We start from the raw sequence: 7843 nt of genomic DNA, 5'->3' as shown, positions 1-7843 counted from the left end.
AGGTCCCCCTTTGTCCTGGTGAGATGCTCTCTTGACCGTCCTTATCGATGAGGATTATTGCTCATTTAATTCTTCTTAAAAGATGTTGATGGCTCAGTTTAATACTACCATTGGATTTCTCATTGATTTGGACTGTGATCCCTGTTTGCTCAATTCTAGTGTCCCCTAAGTACTCACACATATAATTAGGCTGTTTTGATGGGGGAGGGGGGGGGGGGGGGCTACTTGTTAAACAGTAAAATTGAGTGTACTTTAGATGAGCCAACAGGGATCGACCGTTGCAGGCATTTGGCAGCTGCCTGTGTTTTGGCAGCCCACTGGCAGTTCTCAGCACGTCCTCTGTGTTCCGTCCTTGTCCTCTGTGTTCCGTCCTTGTCCTCTGTGTTCCGTCATTGTCCTCTGTGTTCCGTCCTCGTCCTCTGTGTTCCGTCCTTGTCCTCTGTGTTCCGTCCTTGTCCTCTGTGTCCCATCGTCGGCGCTTCTTGTGTTGTGACGTTGCTTTACCTGCTAGTGGCTGCCATCAGAGCCTTGAAGACTGAGACAAGAGCATCTTGCCCTCAAGTGGACGACTAATTAGATAATTTCTTGAACTAAATTGTCTCATTCTTGAAGGTCTTCATTTAAATTGGGGATGGGGGGGTTGAATTGGCGTTCTTGCTGCCCTGATGCACCTGATGCTCATCCTCCCTTGATGGTTTGACAATGAAGGATGTGAGGGGAGCCCTTGGAGGATTGCATTCAAAGACGGTGCGTCAGCATATTCATTCGGCCAGCGGGGTGGGGGCCTTTAGGCATTACAAAAACAGCAATTGATCCAAAGTTATGGAAATGGTTATACAATTTTCTGAAAAGTTGCCCTTAAATTTGGAAGTTTTTCCCCTCAAGTCTTCATGTGGACTCTACCTAAGTTAAAAAATGTCCACGTTTAAGCGAGTTGAAGTTTTGTTTTTTATTTCACATAAATTTGGTCAATTTAATTGGCAAGATTTTCAGTGACTCTAATTTTACAGTGGACTTGAGTTCAAAGGTTGATTATTTGGTTCAAAATAAAGGTCACTGAAATTTAATGTGTCTGAAGCCTTTGTCCTCCTTGACCGCTGCCGTGTCCAGTTCTGTCCTTACCACGTGTGATGTACTATGACTTGGTGACAGTTGTCTAATACCTTGGAAAAAAAAAAAAAAAACTTAAATCATGAGCCTTTTCACATCAATCCCAAAATCCTGGCCGCTGCAGTCATCAGCAATTTGCGAAGGGTTAAAAGATTTGGAAGATCATGCTGCCTACAAATTTGACCAGTTTGGTGGTGGGTCAGTCTGGGGGGGCACGTCCTTGGAGCGCCGACTGCCGTTAGATGCCGCGATGACATCTCAGAGCCACTGTGGGCCTCGTGTCGCTGGACCGTGTCGGTATTTCCTGAATGATGAAGGCAGTGATACGATTGGCTGGCCCACCCGTTCCCCGGATCTGAATCCAGAGTACCACGGCAACACCGTGTATCGTAGCAACCGCTGCCGCCACAGACGGTCCTTGAGCTGGCTGATGCTCTGATTCAGATCTGGGAGGAGATCCGTCACCTCATGAAGAGCATGCCCAGACATGGGGAATGCAGGCGGGCATGAGGAGGCCGCACAGCCACACACTACTGAGCTGTTGCATTAAGAGTGGTCTGGAGCAGGGGGGGGTCGCTCATTTCAGTTCAGGGGCCACGTGCAGCCTGATGTGATGCCAATAAATGAATGCTCCTTTTGTTTCAGTGGAAGGAATCACGATTGCATGAGGATATGTTTTTATTTAATAAACTATCCATTTACAAAACAACTTCAGATTTCTCAAGAAGAACATGCAATTTGCTTCAGTTTATTTACGTTACAGTCACAGGTATTCAGACCTGAAAAACGTGACAGCCTATTGCACTTGAAGCTTAAATCAACCTCTCAAGATATAGGAATCATTTTTACTCATTTTATTTTCCACATGCGTAATAATTCTCAAAACTTAAACTGACTGCACATATCTGACAAACTAAACTGGTGGCCATTTTAAATGTGCAAGAAAGAAAGTAATAACCTGGCTTGAAAATAAAACTTATGACCAAACTCCTTCGTAGTGAAGCAGGTGACCAACATTAAATTGCACAGTGAACTGTATTTTTTTTTAATTCAAAACGTTTCTGATGCAGCATATTACAAGAACGAGTCCGGTTTAGACGACTTTGTTTTCCTCGTCAGGCTGATGTTGGCAAAAGCTTCTCGGGACATGCGAGTTCTGCAGCCTTCAGCGTGCGTGTTTTCATTAGCTCCGTAATACGACTTTGATGCTAATGCTATTTCGCTAGCAATTATGTAGCTGGCTTTTACAGCTGCATCACTGACCTCTCGGCTCCGAGTGAAAACACACTTTGGCTAATGAGGGTGTGAAGTTGAGTGCAAAAGTAAGTAGCTGTGTCTATCTCAGCGTTGTTTTGTTTTTGTTTCCCCTCCTCTTCATTTCCGGCAACATGGACGCCGCCCGGCGCATTACTGCCCTCCACTGGTCTCTGAACGAGAGCTTCATGTGGACTCCAGTATAATTGTTGTTTTTGTCTTTTTCTTCTTTATTTTTCTTCTGGAATATTTAATTCATTGAGATCTGGGATGCGTGATTCAACCCTTTGAAGCCTGACCCATGAATAATTGCCATTAAAATGTTATTTTTGTAAAATGAGGTGTTAAGGAACCTTTTTGTAAAAAGAAAACACATCTGCATACGGTATATGTTTGTCTTCAATTTGCTTTTAGTTTTTGTCTCATGGAGAAACGTGTTTCATTGTATACATCAGGTTTTTCAAGTGGGACATTTTTAATTTATGAAGTAGATGGCTCATCAAATATGATACACTCAACTTTAACAGGTTAAGTGTCAGTGTAATAGAACTTAACACTTTCAGCCACGCAAACTTAAAAAACCCACACGATGACCCACTTAAAGCATCACTACTACATGTTAAATCCTTTGGTCTTGAATGTTAGCCCAATGACTCTTTGCACTTGTCAACTGTCACCTAACAGTCACCAGTTGCACTTCAAAGCAAGTGTCGCACTTCAAAGCAAGTGGTGTGGGTATATATATAACTCGCCAAAGAAAAAAGTTTTAAGAGAGCATATTTCTTCTGCACTCGATAAAGTGATTATGACTTCGATCAAGTAAGTATTAAGTGTTATTGCTTTTGTTCATGCTTTTCTTGGTATTGATTGACACTGGATGATTTTTTTTCAACACAAAAATTGGAGCATCCAGTCAACATATCAGGTTTCAAGGTAATCTTGTTAATTTTCAGAGCAACTAAGATTCAGGCTCCAGCTGTCCAACAGCCCCCCAAGGTTTACGGACTCACCCTTCCGATCAGCGAGGATCTGCCGAAGGAGGCCGAGTTGACCCGGACCGGCTTGCTGTTTGAAATGCTGAAGGGCTTTGACGTTTTTGAGAGCAAATCAGTGCTGAAGCACAGGTAGGATTTACCGGTTGACTTTTTCCTTGATTTAGTCCATCAGATGTTTAGTTGGTCAAAATGTCAGAAGGGACAGTTAAAAATACAGACGTCCCCCCGCTATATCGCGGTTCACTCTCCGCAGATTCACTTTATTGTGGATTTTTATATATCATGGATTTTATTGCGGGATTCTGCGGTATGTACAAATGTTTATATTTACATAAAATAAGCATTTTCTGGCCCAAGTTAAATAAAATAGTATTTTTTCAAAATTAAAATACATATTACAACACATAAAATACAGTACCGGTACGGTACATACTGGACGAGATCTGCGTTCAGAAAACACAAAGAGCTGCACCTACATCCAGTTGGCGTCAGCGTGATTCGTTGGCGTGTCGACTTTGTGCTGTGCTCGTGTTTTTTGTTGAAGATTTGAAATATACACTACTTGTTAGTCGTTTAGAAAAATGACTAATTTGGTGGTTTTGGGTGATTATCAACCCCAAAACCGCTAAATAAACCAAATACTGCGTTGGTTGTGTAGTTCTGTAATCAAGTACAGAAACGCTTCTGGAAGAAATCTCTCTTACTGTGACATCACAGTATGAAAACGTGCACATGCATGCACATTCATTGTGTGCACGCAATGAACTTGCTTTCGTTTTCATTTTCAGAGGCGTTTCTGACAGAGTTGTTTGAGACAGAAAACAGATCAGATCAGAAAACATCTGTTTGCTATTTTGAACAAAGACTGTCACAGATATTTTATATTTGTTTGGGAACTGGATGTTCCATTTGTGCTACCGTCTGTCTCAAAGTTAATCTCATAATAAAACCACATTTTATATTACAATAATACTGTTTATCATTTATTATATTATTGTGTGTGTGTCTGTCTGGATCTATATAGCAATTAACTAATTCAGTACCTAAACGAGTATTCTCGTCAAATTACATTTGAATGAGAGTGAGCTTTTCCATTTCAAGAATAATTTAATAACTAGTTTTAATACAATTATATTTAAGGTATTTCCACCTTTTTGTGGCGCCCCTTGGAGGCCACGGCGCCCTTAGCATTTGCCTATATTGCCGGCTCTAGAATAATAGAGGATCTGTGATTGTTGTGGTTAGTGGCAGTAAATCGGTTAGCTCTAAATGTCCTTTAGAGCTAACCGATTTACTGCCATCAAGAACTTAATGTCATCAAGAACTTAATGAGTGAAGTTAATAAAAGCGCTAAAGCACAAGTGGAGGGACCATTGTATGCTTGTTAAGGTGCAGACAAATGTGAAGATGCCCTGTGTTTCATTTTCAGAGAGGATATCACCAAAAAGCTAGAGAAGCTGTTTAAGGAGTGGCTGACGGAGATGTGCATCGAAATGGTAGGACATCTTTTTATATACGCCATGTTGTTTCAAAGCTAACCAGCTGTGGTGCTTAAAACATGTTATTCCAAAGATAACATTTTATTTGTTTACTTTTTAATTTTAGAATGTACCAGAAATAGTGACGGACAACGTTGGAGGAAAGGTCCTTCCGTTTGGCTCCTCTGTTCTGGGGGTCGATTCAAAAGGTGAGTTTTCCTATTCTTGACCGTGAGTGTCTGGACTGCCGGAACTTTGCATGCTCATAAGGAAAAAGATGGAGAAGCTCCTCTAATATGAACCTGTGCTGTTTTGACAGGCGCTGATATCGATGCTGTTTGCGTGGGACCCTCATTTCTGGAGAGGGGTGATTTCTTCACCTCTTTCTTTGAAAAGCTTAAAGCCCAGAAGGAGGTCACCGACGCACGGGTTAGCCATATGCACAGTCCCATGTACGTGTACGTCATACAAGATAGTAACGATTATCTAACTAACTAACCATCTTTGTGTCTTCAGGCCATCACAAAGGCATTTGTCCCAGTCATCAAACTGAAATTTGAAGGGGTTGAGGTAATAATATGACTTGCAAAACCAGGGAAACACTCTACTCTGCAGAAAGCTATATGTGTCTTAATGGTTTCTGTGCTTCTTTCTAGATTGACTTGGTATTTGCAAAGTTGGGACGAAGGAGTGTTCCTGACAAACTCAACTTCCTCAACGATCAGCTGTTGAAGGACATGGGTACAGAGTGTGTGAGGAGTCTCAACGGTAAGAACCAAACAGCAGGAACCTTTTTGTGCTGTGTGGCCATTTAGTGTACGGTAATGTGGCTGAAGCTTTGACATGACTGTCTTCAATCACATTTGTCTCTGTATTTTAGGCTACAGAACATCAGCCGAGATCCTCAAGCTTGTCCCAAATGTTGAGAACTTCCAGCTGGCCTTGAGAACCATCAAGCTGTGGGCTAAACGTGGGTAGAACTCAACTCGCTACGTTTTGCCAGACCGTCCAGAGACCGGTTCAGAATATGTTGAGAATTTCCGTAACTAACGGTGACACACGACTGACTTCACCTTTGATACAAACTGGGTTTAAGTGTTGCTCACTGCATCTGAAAACATTGACGTTTCTTTGTGCGTGTGGTGGCAAACACACTGTTAATTCGGCTCAATATGAAAAAGCAAAAACAGACCGACAAACTGAGGACACGTGGACATAGTAACATGCTGTATTGAGCTGCTCTGGTAGCGCAGATTAAAGTGGTTCACTGTAAATTAGGCCGTCTTGAGAACTAGAGGTCTGACTTCTGTCTCATCTTCATCTTTCCCTTCAGGACGGAACATTTATTCCAACATGCTGGGCTTCTTGGGCGGGATATCTTGGACTACGCTTGTGGCAAGAATCTGCCAGGTGTACCCAAATGCGACCGCATCCACCCTGGTGATTAAATTCTTCAAGGTGTACTCCATGTGGTGAGTATTCTGATTCTGGTGTTCCTGTGGGAAGACTAAATATTGAATTACATTTGATAAGAGTTCCCCGAGACTGATCATCATCTCGTCAGTGTCTTGTTTCCATTAAAGCCAGTCTGTGTTTCTCCATGTACAAACTGATTGTGTTTCACAGAACGCACTTTCAGGTATTGCGTGTTTGCGTGCAGGTACGTGCCTGTGAGCGTTTTGTAAAAAAGATCATCAGATGTGAAAATCTTGTGTTTTCAGGGAGTGGCCTTACACTGTTCGGCTGCAGCGAGTAGATGACCTCGGGTACGGCCACCCATTTTGGGAACCCAGGGTAAGGAACCAGCCAGCAGCGTTTTATCAGGATTTAAGCTACAAATATACAGCTACTATACTACTACTACTACTACTACTACTAACTCCTATAAAATCTACATTTTCAGTTTGTGATTGGGGATCTCTGTAGCACAGTTAAGCCAAGTATGTTTTCTTGTGATCTTTCAGCTTCATCGACCTGACAGCCTCCACCTCATGCCCATCATCACCCCAGTCTACCCACAGCAGAACAGCAGCACCAACGTGTCTCTCTCCACTTTCCACATCATCACAGAGGAGATCATTCGGGGTGTGTAGTGTCTCAGATGACATAATAATAATAATAATAATAATGCGTTGGTCTTATGTAGCGCTTTTCTGGACACTCAAAGACGCTTTACATTGTGCATTCTTCATTCACTCCATACTTGGTGCTGGTGAAGCTACTACTGGAGCCACAGCTGCCCTGGGGCAGACTGACAGGGTTGCCAATTTGCGCCATCGGCCCTCCTGACCACCATCGACATTCACTCGCTCACTACATCCAACATATACTCACAGTGCTGCGTTCATAGGGGATCAGTGGATGTGTGTCTAGTAGTTTCTAGTTTGGAAACAAAGCTGGGAGTTGCTTGAATCAGATTTTGAGCTTTCCTGTCTCTCGTTCACAGGCCATGAAATCTGCCAGGAGATCGAACAGAATAAGGCAGATTGGTCCAAGCTGTTTGAAGAGCCAGACTTCCTTGGAAAGTATAAGTATGTATTAAACTAGAATTGTCACATCCAGAAAGAAGTCGAAAATGTATCGATTTGTAAAATGCAATAATTATCTTTGACATTGTGAATTGTTTGCTCCTCGTCAAAGCTTTTCCAAAGATTGACTGCTGTAAAGAAAGTGGAGCTGTAGATGTGATGCTTTATTTCCTTATTGAGATGATATAAGAGCAACATGCTCAGACATTGTTCTGTCTTTTTGTGTGAAGGCATTGCATTCTGCTAACAGCATCGTCGGCGACAGAGAGGCAGCATCTTGACTGGTGAGTAGAACCAGCCAGACGTCTCAGGTGAACTGGAACACGTGTCTGTTTTCCTCTTACTGAAAACGGTTTTGCTCCCTTTGTCAGGGTTAGCCTGGTGGAATCCCAGATCAGACTGCTGGTGAAGGATCTGGAGATCCATGCGTTCGTTTCCCGGGCGCATGTGAGCACCAAGTCCACCACTGAAGCCGCTG

The sequence above is a fragment of the Brachionichthys hirsutus genome, unplaced genomic scaffold, assembly GCF_040956055.1.
Source record: "Brachionichthys hirsutus isolate HB-005 unplaced genomic scaffold, CSIRO-AGI_Bhir_v1 contig_1025, whole genome shotgun sequence".
Classification (NCBI taxonomy): domain Eukaryota; kingdom Metazoa; phylum Chordata; class Actinopteri; order Lophiiformes; family Brachionichthyidae; genus Brachionichthys; species Brachionichthys hirsutus.
The sequence above is the reverse complement of the archived record's forward strand: the minus strand, read 5'-3'. Positions refer to the sequence as shown.